The following is a 14,684-nucleotide window of genomic DNA, read 5'->3' on the forward strand; positions in this document are numbered from 1 at the left end:
TAATGTATCATACATAATCAATAGTAGTTTACCTCGAACATTCGAATTCATAATCTTACTCGAATCATCGGCGTTAAGCCTGCTATGTTTTAAAACCCGAGTCTAGTCACTAGCTCTAAGCCTTTGGGACTTTAAGGCCACATATATTTCCAGCACGTAGCCTGCGGACCTGAAGTCCGGATATATTTCCCGCATATAGCCTGCGGACTTTAAGTCCGGATATAATTTTCAAATATCATGCATATCTAATCGCATATTAATACACCTCGTTCAACATATCACATTAGTAGTCATTGCCACATTCGAAATTAAGCTCTTTATGAGCACTATCATTTACATTACGGTTCAAGCATCATAGATAATTCTCACATATCCCTTTCACCATTAAAACTTACCCTACTGTGACCATTCGTCTATAATTCATATAAATAAGTTATTTATCATACAACTTAATTCAAGTAAAACCAAAAGATCCCAATTCATCCAATTTACACATATCAAGGCATCATCAAGTATATACTAAAGGTGACTACTCAAAACTTACCCCGGGTATATTTGAACAGTTGCAGATAGGCTACTCGATTGCTTTCTCTTTTCCCCTATCTGATTTTGACCCTCTTTGCTCTTGAGCTTAATTTAAACAAATAGATTTATTTAATTAGTTACTCAACTTTACTTCTTAGTAATCACATTTGACAATCATATATAGGCCTAATACATATTATATTTTTTAAAATATACCATGACTCAATTTCATGCTTATTTAATCTCTATCTAATTCGCATGTACAAACAAAGATTTACATAACTTATTATGCTACCTTATACATGAATTCAACCATATATATATGAATATCAACTTATTATGAATCATTTCAAACTAATTAATAGGCAACCATTCATATATTTCCCAAAGTAATATTCAAACATTATATCCAATGAATCACAACTATCTAATGCTTAACTTATAACCGGGCATATATCATTACACATATTTTGTAAGCTGATTACCGAACTTATTACTTCAATTCATGCACATATCGAATAGAATAATCCATACGTGAACCATTAGCCAACCTTACCAAATGGACAAATATACTTAAGATACCATATATATATATAGGTGCATAGTTACCATGTTACCAATAATTATTTTCTAGCTCAGTTGCCGAACCAATATACAAAACTTATGTGCTCAGCAGCTTGTCAATATTACCTATATATATATCCAATTCATTTCTCATCAATTCTACTAGCTAAGTTAATGTCACGACACATTATAAAATAACCTTACAGCCACAAAGCATGCTCATTATTTACCACTTCCAAACCAATTCACAAGATAATTTATACAACCAAAACAAGTCAATAATAAACCACAACCTAATCACATCCATCAGTCATATTTACTTCACTTACACTGAATTAGCAAGCACATATAGTCCTTGGCCGAATGTCATAAAACACAAGTCATCAATAATCTTATTATTTATCACCTTATATATTATTAGCAAAATGGATTAATTATACATATATACTACCAAAGCCGAACATAATAATTTTACCTATGCATAACATTACTCACATTCCAATACTCATTTTATTCAAAATCATACTCTTAAAAATCATGCATAATGCCGAACCCTTAGATGATCAAACATCTAATTTATTCATTTCAAAACACCCAAACGGCATTTGCTCAAGTCATTAAGCAAATCCATGTTCGGCTATTATACATATGAGCATTAGCAATTTATAACCTTAAATAACTCAAACTTTTCTCTTCAAAAATTCTTCATCAAAACATAAAGACAATAATCCAATCCCCTCCCTTATCAACCAAAACTGAATGCTCAAATCATCACCCAAATTTCAAAGTTTTGACATGGGCTAAGTATGAAACTAACTAATTAACTTAAAACAAGCTTAAAATTTCAAAAACTAACATAATTTACTAACCTTCCTCAAGCTTAAAATGATCGAAAGTCTTGCCCCATTTTCTTTCTTTCAATTCGGCCAAGAAGAACAAAGATGAAACTTTGTTTTCATCACCCCCCTTTTTTCTCTTATTTTTTTTATTAATATTATAAAATATAAAGCCATTTAACTAATAAATAATACATATATTCTATATAAAACATCATCATGGGCGGCCACTACATAAAAACAATGAATATTTGACATGCAAGTCTTTTTATAACATGCATTAATAGACTACTTTAAAATTAACCTATCACATTTAACAATTGTCTCACATAAGTCCTATTTAGTAAATTTCACATACAAATGACAAAATGAAAGCATGAAAGTTTCACACATGCATTTACACATACAATAAGCATAGAATATAACGGTTAATTATTTTTATGACTCGGTTTTGTGGTCCCGAAACCACTTTTCGACTAGGGTCAAATTATGGTTGTCACAGTAAGACCTTCCATTGTTGTGAATAACTTCAAACTAAAGCAGAACACTATTCAGATGATCCAACAATTTGTTTAGTTCGATAGTTTGCAAGACGAAGATCCAAATACTTATTTGGCTAACCTTCTAGAATCCTGTGACACTTTCAAGATTAATGGCATTTCTGACGATGCCATTCGCTTACTGTTTTTCCCTTTTTAGTTGAGGAATAAAGTTAAACAATGGTTGAACCCCTTACCACGAGGGTCTATCACTACATGGGATCAAATGATCAAGAAATTCTTATTGAAGTACTTTCTTCTAGCTAAGAAAGCTAAGTTGAGGAATGATATCTCTTCCTTCATGCAAATGGATTTAGAGACCCTATATGATGCATGAGAGAGATATAAGATTTATTGAGAAGGTGCCCTCACCATGGATTACCTCTATGGCTACAGATTCAAACTTTCTGCGACGGTTTGAATCCTTCAACTAGACAATTGATCGATGTAGCCACCGGTGGTACTCTAAATAACAAAACATCTAGAGCGGCTTATGAGTTTATAGAGGAGATGTCACTGAATAATTATCAGTGGCAAGTCATGAGGACAAAGCTGATAAAAGCAGTCGATGTTTTTAACGTAGATACAATCACCATGTTATCGAACCTGGTAGAAATTTTAAGTAAGAAAATTGATGGTTTATATGGTTCTACACAGGTACATCCGGTGATGCAGTACGATAAAAATGGAGGAGGAATGAACAATCTAGAATATTTACCACACGGTCCTAGCATAGAGAACGAACAAGTCAACTATATGGGTAATAATTCTAGGTCTTAGAATAATCCCTATAGTAACACTTATAATGTAGGTTGGATAAACCATCACAATTTCTCTTGGGGTGGTCAAGGAAACCAGAGACCACAACCCCCTCTAAGCTTTCAATAACCTCCTCACCAACGAGAGAAAAAGTCAAACCTTGAGGACATGCTGACGAAGTTTATTTCAATGTCAGAAACCCACTTCCAAAACACCGAAACAGCACTTTAAAAAAAATACGTCAGTTAAGGGCTCGAGAACCAAATAAGTCAACTTGCCAAGCTAATTTTAGAAAGGCCACAAGGTAGCTTGTTTAGTAATACCGAAACTAACCCAAGGGAGCAACTTCATGCAATCACTGTGCTAGATGAAGAAGGGTCAGTTGAATCTAAACTAGAACTGAAACAAGAATGTATGGTAAGTAAAGATAAGGTTGAGGTAAGCTAGAATGAACAAAAATCGATTGGTAAGGAATATAAACCTCTTGTACCATATCCCAACGCGACAAAGAAAGACCACACAAATGAATAATTTGGTAAATTTCTTAAACTATTGAAAAAGTTACATATTAACTTATCGTTTATTGAAGCTCTTTCGCAGATGCCCAATTCAATTAAATTTCTAAAGGAGTTTTTGGCAAACGGATGTTAGATGATTCGTCGCATGTGCAATTAAATGCAGTGTGCTCAGTCATTTTGCAAAACAAACTACCCAACAAATTAAAATATCCAGAGAGTTTTACTATTCCTTGTTTAATTGGTAGTTTAAATGTTAATAATACTTTGGTTGATTTAGGGGCAAGTATTAATGTCATGCCCTATAAAATGTTTAAACAATTAGGTCTTGGGAAACCCAAATAAACTAGGATGAGTATTCAATTAGCAGATAGAACCATTAAATTCCCTAGGGGTATTGTTAAGGATATACTTGTGAAAATTGATAAATTCATATTCTAGTTGATTTTGTTGTTTTAGACATGGATGAGGATAGTGACATACCTTTAATTTTAGGACGATCCTTTTTAGCAACAGCCTGAACTATTATTGATGTTGATATAAGTAAATTAATACTTCATGTAGGTGATGACATGATTAAACTCCAAGCTCATGATTCTGTTAAGAAATCTAGTGATAAAGATGATTATATGAGTTCTGTTAATATTGATAACCTTGTGGCTCAACCTTCTTTGCAAGAAACCTTACAGAAAAATATGATGGAGCCATGTTCTAGTCCATATGACAGAAACAGAATGTAGAGAAGAACGAAGAAAAGACTCGAAGAACGCCATTAGATTTATTTCAGAAATGAATATCCTTTAAGATTGAAGATCTCCATTTAATTTCTTTAGAAGTTTTCTTGGGTTTCTTTATGTTTTGTTATTTTCCTAACTTTAAGATAATATTATTTTAGATTATGAACTAAATTCCCTAGATACATAGGGAAGATGAAACCTATATGAATCTTATTATTTGATTTCTAAATTACATGATAAATACTTGATTGTTGTTCTCAATTATGTATGTTTATTTCGTGTTTTAATATTTTCAGAATATTAAATCATGCTTAATGTGCTTATTTCAATGGAGCAAAAGTCCCTATTTAAGAATAGATCTACCATAATTGAATGGAGTTGCATGCAATCCTAGAAATAGGACGACATAAATCTAACAGATTAGAGTCAAATCTAATAGGGGAATCCATCAATCAAGTTAATGCAACAATAGAGGTTTTAATTAGAAAAAGATTTCAATTAATCAACCTAGAGTCAGTTATTCTTATTCTCGAAAGAGATATTAATATAATTTATGGATTTCTACGGATTAAGGCATAAGTGAATAAATCATTTAATTCAGATTCAGAATAATAAGTGAAGTTTAGGTGGATTCTTTCCTGGGTATTGTCTATCTCATTGGTTTAATTCGATTGTTTTCCTAATTCCTTCTCTGTCGCATTCTTAGTAATTAGTTTAGTTAATTTTAGATTAAAGTCAATCCCATTAATTTTTCGGCTAAATAATAGAAAAACAGTCATTACTAGTACTTTTAGTCATTGTGGATATGATATTCCTGACTCACCATAGCTATACTATTATTCGATAGGTGCACTTGCCTTTGTCGTAATTTTAGTTAGTTTAATGACTATCAAACATAAAAAAGGAAAGTGGATTTTATAAGAAAATAATTCACTATGCAAACTAAAGTGAACATAGAAGACTAATATGTAATTAAACCAAATCTAAGGCATGGGTGACTAGCTTACTTCAATGATCATAACTAATTATTACTTTGGGTTTCTACTCAATCAACTAGTCTTACCCTAGTAGGATCTCTCATTCTTCCACTAAACTAATGAGTGAAAAAGAACTAATTATCTGTCAACCTCACAATCTAGACCTAATGGGGTAAGGGGTTCACAGATAGGCAATCCAAATTTTGGGTTAATTACCACCTAGATGACTTCTTAGAGTTTTCAAGTCTAGGGTTTAAGTGCTTCATATCCCAAGCAATCGATCTGCAAAGTAAACGCTACATAGAAATTAATTAATCATACAATCACTTTTTATCCCCCATAAGAGATTAGTTCCTCAGGGATTTCATAAACACAGTAAACTTGATAAAATAAGTAGACATTAAGAACAAGTCAAGAATTAGAGGTTAAAGAAAAATCTTGATTGTATTTGATAGATGAAGGAAAGAATCCACAAATCATGTTTTTCGATGAACATGAATGAAAATAACTAAAAAGAAAACCTAAGTATAAAAATAACTAAAAAACTAAATTTCAATGAAAATTCTAATCTATGAAAAGTTGACCTTAAACAAGTGTTTAAAGAGTTTATTTATGTATTTAGGGTTGGCCATCATCCTTAGCCCTAGGCCGGTTGACTTTTTTCGTAAAACTACAATATGTAGACCAAAATGCCCTCAACTCGTAATAATTTTCCATGTAGGGCCGGTGTCGCACATCCAGTGCTTGTGTCACGACATCAAAAGGTAGTTTACTTGGCTCGTGCTCAGCTTTAGGGGTGTGTTGTGACATCCACTGGTTGTGTCATGACACCAAAGGGAATCTTGGAATTTTGGCACTTTGTCGACTATGTTGTAGCTTTGCAACCAACCTCAAGTTCTTATGCCTTTGAATAATGTCCTACACACTTACTAGGTATGTTAGTCCTCCCTTAGGCCTCTTTCGGCCACTAAGGCTATAAAACGAATCAAATTACAGTCTTTATTAAATTGAAACTAAAATATACTAGAATTGCTTGTATTCAGCTCATGAAGTGTGAAAACTAGTTTAATCTGCTACAACAAATTATGACAAATCAACCACGAAGCCATCTCGAAAAAAGGTTCCTCATCCCAACTGTTATCATCATCAAATTCATCATTAACTACATCGATAGTTAAATTAAATAGTCGACAAGGTATCTAAAAATATTTAAATAAATAAAGATAACAAAAATAATTAAAATTAAAACAACATCTGATTCGCTTATGTTTCTACTAGTATTATTTTACAAAGCAATTAAATTAATAACAATTTTTCACCGTGTTATCATTTAGAGTATAAGGAGCACACCAAAAATACATCTAATTAAATCGGAGGTGTCTGCAAGTATACAGGTGAAATTATAGTATAGAAGTGTTACAACGAAACACTGGTAAGTATTCTATGGATCGTAGCCAAGGGGTTACAAAATAGAGAATCTTATTATTAAATTAATTACAAAAATAAATTACTAATAATTGAGCCACATGTTAGTAGTGTGAATCCAAATTAAAGTAGCGATTAAACTAATTAAATTACTAAACCTAAATGAACCTAATGAAATTTCCTATTCCTAGTGTCAACAATGTGAACATCTAGCCTAGATCGATTAAAACCCTAACTAATAATTAAGTTATTTACCATCCTTAGCTAAGAATACCCTCTTGGTCTCATCTCTACTAAGGATTACCATCTAAGTGACCTTTCAGTCTCATTGCTTGGCACAAGTTATACTCGATAGGATAACCTCTCAGTCTCACTTGTCTAGATATTCTACTAGCGGCGCCACTCCCTAATATACTAAGTACTCTTGAATAAACACCCAATTTCGTATAACTAATTCCTTAATTGACTAATTCATTCACTAAAGCAAAACAGGTTTTTAGCGGTATTTTTAGCGACGCTTGGATAAAAAACGCTGCTATAGATCGAGCATTAGCGGTGCCTTTTGAAAAACACCGCTATAGGTCGAGCATTAGCGGCGCTTTCTGAAAAGCACAGTAAAAAATTAAGCACAATGTTGAGCTTTAATGGCATTAGTGGGGCTTTTCGACAAACGCCGCTATAGGTCGACCATTAGCGGCACTTTCTGAAAAACACCGTAAAAAATTAAGCACAATGTTGAGCTTTAGTGGCATTAGCGACGCTTTTTGAAAAATGCCACTATAGGTCGACCATTAGCGATGCTTTTTGAAAAACGCCACAAAAAATTAAGCACAACGCCATCGCTTTAAAGTAAAGCTGCTTCTTGGAGTTGGCTTTTGCAATTGCAATCTATCTCTAGCTCCTCGCTTTCTTGAGCTTTAGTAGCATTAGCGGTGCTTTTTGAAAAACACCGCTATAGGTCGAGTATTAGCAATGCTTTTTGAAAAACACCGCTATAGATCGAGCATTAGCGGTGCTTTTTGAAAAACGCCGCTATAGATCGACCATTTACGGCGCTTTTTTGAAAATGCCGCAAAAAATTAAGCACAACGCCGTCGCTTTATGTTGAGTTTTAGTGGCATTAGTAGTGCATCTTGAAAAACGCCACAATAGATCGAGCATTAGCGGCGCTTTTTGAAAAATACTGCTATAGTTCGACCATTAGCGGCGCTTTTTGAAAAACGCCGCAAAAAAATTAAGCACAACGCCGTCGTTTTATGTTGAGCTTTAGTCATTAGTGAGCTTTAGTTACTTTTTTAAGGTTTAGGGATTATGGGTTTAGGGATTATGGTTTATGGTTTATGGGTTAAGGGTTGGGGTTTAAGGTTTAGGGGGTTGAGGTTTTAGTTTTAGGGGTTAAGGTTTAGGATTTAGGGTTTAAGGTTTAGGGTTTAGATTAATTAGTGTTTTTTAATTTATATATTAAATAATTTCTTATATAATTGTAAAAGAGATAATATTAATTTTAACATATTAAAATTATGATTATAGTTTAAATTATTTAAGAGATAATAGATAAACTTTATATATATTAAATGGTTTAGGATTTAAGGTTTACTTAAGATTTGTTAAATGATGAAATTTTATACAATCAATTAATAGTTTTATATTTAAAATATTTAATCTAAACCATTTGATATATTTAAATATTATATTTAAAAAATTGATAAAAAAAGGTAACAGATTCATATGGATAGGTAAATATCCATTTTGGATAGGACCAAATTATAACAAATAAAAATGAAATACAAGAACTAAAATCATTCCACATCGAGCATCTAGCAAAATAGTTTTATTTTAGTTAGGAAGAAATATCTCTAATGAAATGGAGATTAGATCGGAAAAGAATAATATAAAATCATGATTAATGTCTCAATCTTTAATAGAAATTTGATATGTGAGAGATTGATTGCTTATATTGGATAATTTTAACTTAATAATTAATTACAGCCATTTAATCATTTGTTTTCTTATTAAAATATATGATATTTATTTTGAGAGTACTTCGTTTTTTTATTTATAAGAACCAATTTATAAAAAATAGTAATAATAAATGTTTTATAAAATCACTTAACTAATAATTTTTAGTAGACAAAATAAAGAGTTTTTCATAAAAACGCCACAAAAGGTTAGCAATAGCGGCATTTTTTATAAAAACGCCACAAAAAATCATTTCACTTAAAAAAAGGGGCGATTTTATCCCCAAATTTTCCCCCTCTGAAACCCCTAATTTCCCCCCCTAAAATCAGTATCCTCAAAACACCCCCAATCTCACCCTTCCATTGCTCTTTTCAATCAAGAAACTCTCCAGCAGCGTCTCCAAGCTCTTATCGAAATAACTCTAGCTGTCTCAAGTCCCTACTAAATTCCAGTGCTCTAGCAGTCCTTTTGGCAACTTAGGAACATTTTGAGCTAGCCTTTAAGTATTGATATCATGCCCTACTTTTCCTGACTTATTGTCTTGCAACGTTTAGATATTTTGTTGTTTTATTAATTAGCACTAGCAATCAGTGGATTTTTTGTTCCTTGGCGTTGCTGCTGTTGCCATAACAGTTTGCTACTTTGTTCCCATTCGCATTCCCACTCCCACACACTCATTTCGATGAAATATTCATGAACCCACCCACAAATTTTCGACTGGCGAAGAATCTTTGAATAAAAACAAAATGCATGGTTAGGGTTTGACATTTTGCCAACTACTGCATCAAATTGCTTCAGTCTTGATTTGGTTTCCAGTTAGACTCTAAGATTGAAGAGATGGCAGTGGACCAGGCGGCGATATTGAAGGTGGGGTTGTGTCTATTAGGCCTCTGTTTATTCGGCTACATAGTGGGTCCTCCTCTGTATTGGCATTTCATGGAAGGATTAGTAGTCGTCAGCCACACTTCTAACACTTTCCTACCTTGCCTTTGCGATTGCTCTTCTCAGCCCCTTCTCACAATCCCTAAAGGTATTCCCTGATCTGGCTCGATCTCATCTCCTCCTTTCTTATTTCCATTTCATATATATTGGATTTGATCAGTTTCACAAACCTCAAAATCATGTTGTAGTAGTAAACTATAATCTGAAATGAGTGCTTTATGCGCTTCCTGCCCAATTTATTTACACTTGGAGAATGAAGATCCTATGATTTCCCTTCTTTTTTTGTTCATCTTACTGCTTAATTTTAATTTACAATAGATGATTTTTGTAATATTATGATAACCCTTTACTCCTTTGTTAATTCTAGGAAGCATTTATTCTTCGTGTGAATTTTCCCCTAAAGGCATACTATTTTCACTTAGCATTTTTATAAATGTTGTTTCTGTTGTCAATTAATAGAACACCATATCCTTGGCTATGGGGTTTTGCTTGGTGGTTATGCAGCTAATTATTGAAAGTTGAAACTCATACCTGTTTTATGAATGCTTACATGGATGGCAAGCTGTTGTTAGCCTTTCTTTCTATTATGTTTGTTGCTTTGTATTAGCATTCTCTGTGCTTCTTGTTAGAATTAAGTGACCCGAATCTTTATTTAAATAAAATATAGTGGTAAAATAAAATAAAAGAAGAACCCATATAGAATTACACTTCTTTTATTTTATTTTAGAATAAGGTTTTTTAAACCTTATTAATTCTATCTATTTGATATTGATTAGAATAAGGTGTTTCAGTCTTACTAGAATATGGCTTCACAAGCATATACATAGACATAGTCTATTCCTCTTGTAATAATTCGAATTCGACATAGTGAATTTTCTTCTACTCTGCCCGTGTTTTCTTCCCGAAAGGGTTTCCACGTAAAAATTTGTATGTTCTTTATTTTATTTTATTTTATTTTATTTTCACACTACTTGTCCTGCAAAGTTCCAAGTTTCCATTTTTATTAAAGATGGCAATCGGGTATTTGGAAATGTTAATTATCTGATCTTTGGCAATTTTGCCTAGCAGAATTAAGCTAATTTTATGGTTCTATCTTTAATTAATATAGGACTAAGCAATGCTTCCTTTACAGGCTAGCTTCCTGTTTCTTTGTCCTGGATGGATGTATTTATTGGAATATGGGACTAAGTAACTTAATACAAAGAAATTTTACATTTTTTTCTATGCCTTTTAGATCACCTCTAATTTTAGCATGACAGCAGCCCTCTCTGCTGGGTTTTTTCACCCTTGTTGCTGCTGTCACTTTCATTTAGGTGTCAACTTTATTTAACAGATGTTATGCCTTATATGATGCTATATGATACAAATATATTCCATAGTTTTTCTTATTCTTTTATTTTTGTGCCGTTATACTCTCTAATCACATGATTTCCCTAAGCCACCACCCGTCAATAAGGATTGATTACTGATGTAACAATGTTTGATTGCTAATCACATGATTTTCACTTTTGTTTTCTCTTTAATAATGATTGATTTCTAATGTAACAATGTTTTTTTTAACCAGGATGTTGTCTAAAAATTGCATAATTGAGCCATGTTTTTATGATTGATTGGAAATGACTAATATTGTGAAATAACACTTACATAAGATAAAGTAGTAACTCTGGCTTTGGTATGCAGGATGAACTACTTTGGTTGGGATTGCTTGATAATTAATGTTGTGGTATTTTTTATCTGAGAGTAATTTGGATGTGAATGTAATATTAAATGTAATAACCCTATGTATTGCATTAGTAAAAACCACTGCCTTCATCTAGCAAATGATTTCAATTCAATGTGATATTGGTGATATTGGGTTTTATTTATGTTTTGATATGGCTAGTTCCTTGAAGGTTGAATGTGACTATTTTGCAGATTGTGCAAAGCATGATCGAATGGTAAATGAGGATACAGAAAAGCACTTTGCAGAACTTTTGACAGAAGAACTAAAGCTAAGAGAAGACGAAGCTTTGGAAAGTCAGGAACGTGCTGGCATGGCATTACTTGAGGCTAAGAAGTTAGCATTACAATATCAAAAGTAAGTGAAAAAATGCAATTCGGGTATGGAGACGTGTAAAGAAATAAGGGAGAAAGCTAAAGAAGCACTGTCGGCTCAAATGAAATTGACAGAGAGTAATGTGGGAAATAAGAGCTCGTCAGAAAGGGTGGAGAGAAAAGGTCACCAAATCTAATGCGCAGACACAAGGTAAACTCCAGTTTGTCTAAACCATCCACCATGGCCTGATAGGAAGAAAATTACTAGAAAACGTATTTCTTTCCTTCTTTTCTTTTCCACTATTCAGTGCTCTGCGACATGTTCTGTCAGTTTTGGACTGCAAAGCAGAATTTTATAGTCATCATGAATTTCAGAGTTAATATTATAGGCAATCTAATTTAACATTGTAGTAAACATTATATTTGATAATTTTGGATACGATATATAAGAAAAAATGATTAAAATACATGATATGAACATCTAAATGTGTCAAAGGGATATATTGATTACCATATCTAGTAAAATATGATTTATTTCTAACATAAACTAATTCACTCCAAAACTAGTCTTTATTGTAATTTCTCATCAATAACTCATGCTTCATTCTAATTATCATTTTTTTCTTTATGGATTTTCACTAGCGTTGATGATGCAAATTAATCATTATTCATGTAACGCCCCAATTTTCGGGATTTCCGAGATTTCTGTGGTTTTCAATGAATTTTGAAATTTCTGTGTTTTGACTGTTTGGCATAGGTTTAATTATGTTAGTGGGCCTCTAGAAGGCCCAAGCTTAAGCTAAAATCCAGTAATTTTAAGTAATTTTAGTCCATAGGGAAAAGAGGTTCTGGTTAACTGGGCTTTTAAGTATTAACAGGGTAAAATAAGACTTAAGGAAGCAAGGGGCAAAGTGGCATGTGGCGCCACTGGGAAGGCTATAAAAGTGGCGTGTAGAAGTGTAGGAAGAGCCTAAGTTCGAGCCGCAGGATAAGCAAATAAGGTGTTTTTTTTTTGTGCATAAAAAGGGAAGGTGATGGAACTCGAGGGGGAACTCTATTAGGGAGAGTTTAAGATGATAAGGGGATTAAGTAAGGATAAAGATAAGGGAGGAAATCTAGGAGCTGATCAAGGAGCAAGAGGTGGCTGGCCAAGGGACATTAGCATGGGAAATTCGGCTAGGTATTGCAGTAGTAGGAATTTCGGCATTTGGGTGTGTTGTGCCATTTCTCTGACCATCCTTCCTTCCCATTCTTTCTTTTCTTTTTCTCTCCATCTACCTTCTCCTCTTCTTTCTCCATAGCCGAATCCTTCTACCACTTTACTCTTCACCACTTCTTTATTCTTTTTATTTTTAAGCCTTACAGCCGAATATCACAAAAGCCGAAAACCCGAAGGTTCATATTGTCTGTACCGAATTCTCCTAGCAAACCTATTGATTTCTTTTTCATCTTTCTTCATCCTTTGTGATCAACTCTTTCTTTTTCTGAGCCCCAAACCTCTGTCGACAAAACCACTACAAAAACCTTCATCTCTTCTTCACTGTACAAAAAGCCGAAAACCCTATATTTTAGGGGCATAGCTGAATTCTTAGATCATTAAAGGATCGACTTCTGCTAGGATTTGAGGGTTAGATCTACATCGAAATCAAATAAGAGCTTAAGTGAAATCGTTGGCTGAAGAAACTGGTGGTAAGTTTTCAAATCTATTCTTTATTTCGGGTTTAGAAAAGCCGAAATCCCTAAAGGCTTAGAGAGGCTGTCGATTGGGCTTTAAGGCTCTAAGGGTTGTGACAATTGTTTATTATGATAGTGCGATTCAGAGGGTACTGATCAGAGGCTTGGACAAGGGGAAACGACTGAATCTCAACACAATCGCTAGTTTCGGCAAAGGTAGGTTCGCTAGTGCCATGGTGCTTTGGGCCTAATGTGGTAAGGGGTTAGTTATAGTTTATTTTTAGTAGTTAGATTAACGTGTTAGTAATCTAATTTCAAGCAGTTCATGTGTGGATCTCGACAGCATATCGTCACAAATCAGGTGTGTAACTGCACCCTCTCATAGACTAGATCGGCAAAAGCCGAAAAGCAGAAATGCCGAAATGCTAAAAAGCCAGTATTTTGTGGGCTTGCGAGTGTGCGAATGCTCGTAAGAAAGACTGATTAACATATTTGGTAAATTCAAGTGTTAAGACTGTCGAATGCGATAGTTTGTGCATTATGATGTTTTGGGCTTAATGGGCCTAAACTGGGCTAATGGGCCAACAGGTCCACTTTGGTTAAAAGACGAGGTAAGTGCTTCTGAATACTTGGTGAACGCTAAAACGAGCATGAAAGCCATAGGTAATAATTACTGAAATACCCTTATGCATGCAAAATTACCATTATACCCCTAGATGTAAATTGACCATTATACCCTTAGGGTTATTTTTGACTAAAAAGCATGATGACCTAATTCTGTATGATGTATGCCTTGATTGTGAATCTGTTGCATGGGGACATGGGTTATATTATGGAGGAAGCGTCCTGGTGGCTATGCCATAAATTATCTGATTTGGTGGCTCTGCCACATATATCTGTTCTGGTGGCTCTGCCACGATTATCTGTATCTGGTGACTCTGTCACATTATCTGTTCTGGCAGCCATGCTGCATATTTCTGAGGCATGTAGTGGTTGGGTGGGTCGAGTAGTCTCTCCACATGGTGAAAGGTTGGTAAGGGGGTGTATGTGGTTGGTTATGGGTTGGGTTCTGCATATACATGAAATATCTGATCTAATCTGTTATGGGCCTATGGGCTTAACTCTGTATACTGTTCTGGGCTAAGGCCAATTTATTCTGTTTTTGTGGTTTGAGCTGATATGGGCTATGGTTGGGTTA

At 33.8% G+C, this 14,684-nt stretch overlaps 1 non-coding gene and 1 pseudogene across 1 annotated transcript; one reads left to right on the plus strand and one right to left on the minus strand.

Annotated features, from left to right (window-relative positions):
* Positions 1-2,738: 2,738 nt before the first annotated feature.
* Positions 2,739-2,844, minus strand: LOC121205709 (small nucleolar RNA R71). The gene has a single exon (XR_005900785.1). It is a non-coding gene; the product is annotated as a small nucleolar RNA R71 (small nucleolar RNA).
* A 6,829-nt stretch (positions 2,845-9,673) lies between these two features.
* LOC107952813 (uncharacterized) lies at positions 9,674-12,061 on the plus strand (annotated as a pseudogene).
* The last annotated feature ends 2,623 nt before the right edge of the window (positions 12,062-14,684 follow it).

This window comes from Gossypium hirsutum, chromosome A08 (genome assembly GCF_007990345.1).
Source record: "Gossypium hirsutum isolate 1008001.06 chromosome A08, Gossypium_hirsutum_v2.1, whole genome shotgun sequence".
NCBI classification, from domain to species: domain Eukaryota; kingdom Viridiplantae; phylum Streptophyta; class Magnoliopsida; order Malvales; family Malvaceae; genus Gossypium; species Gossypium hirsutum.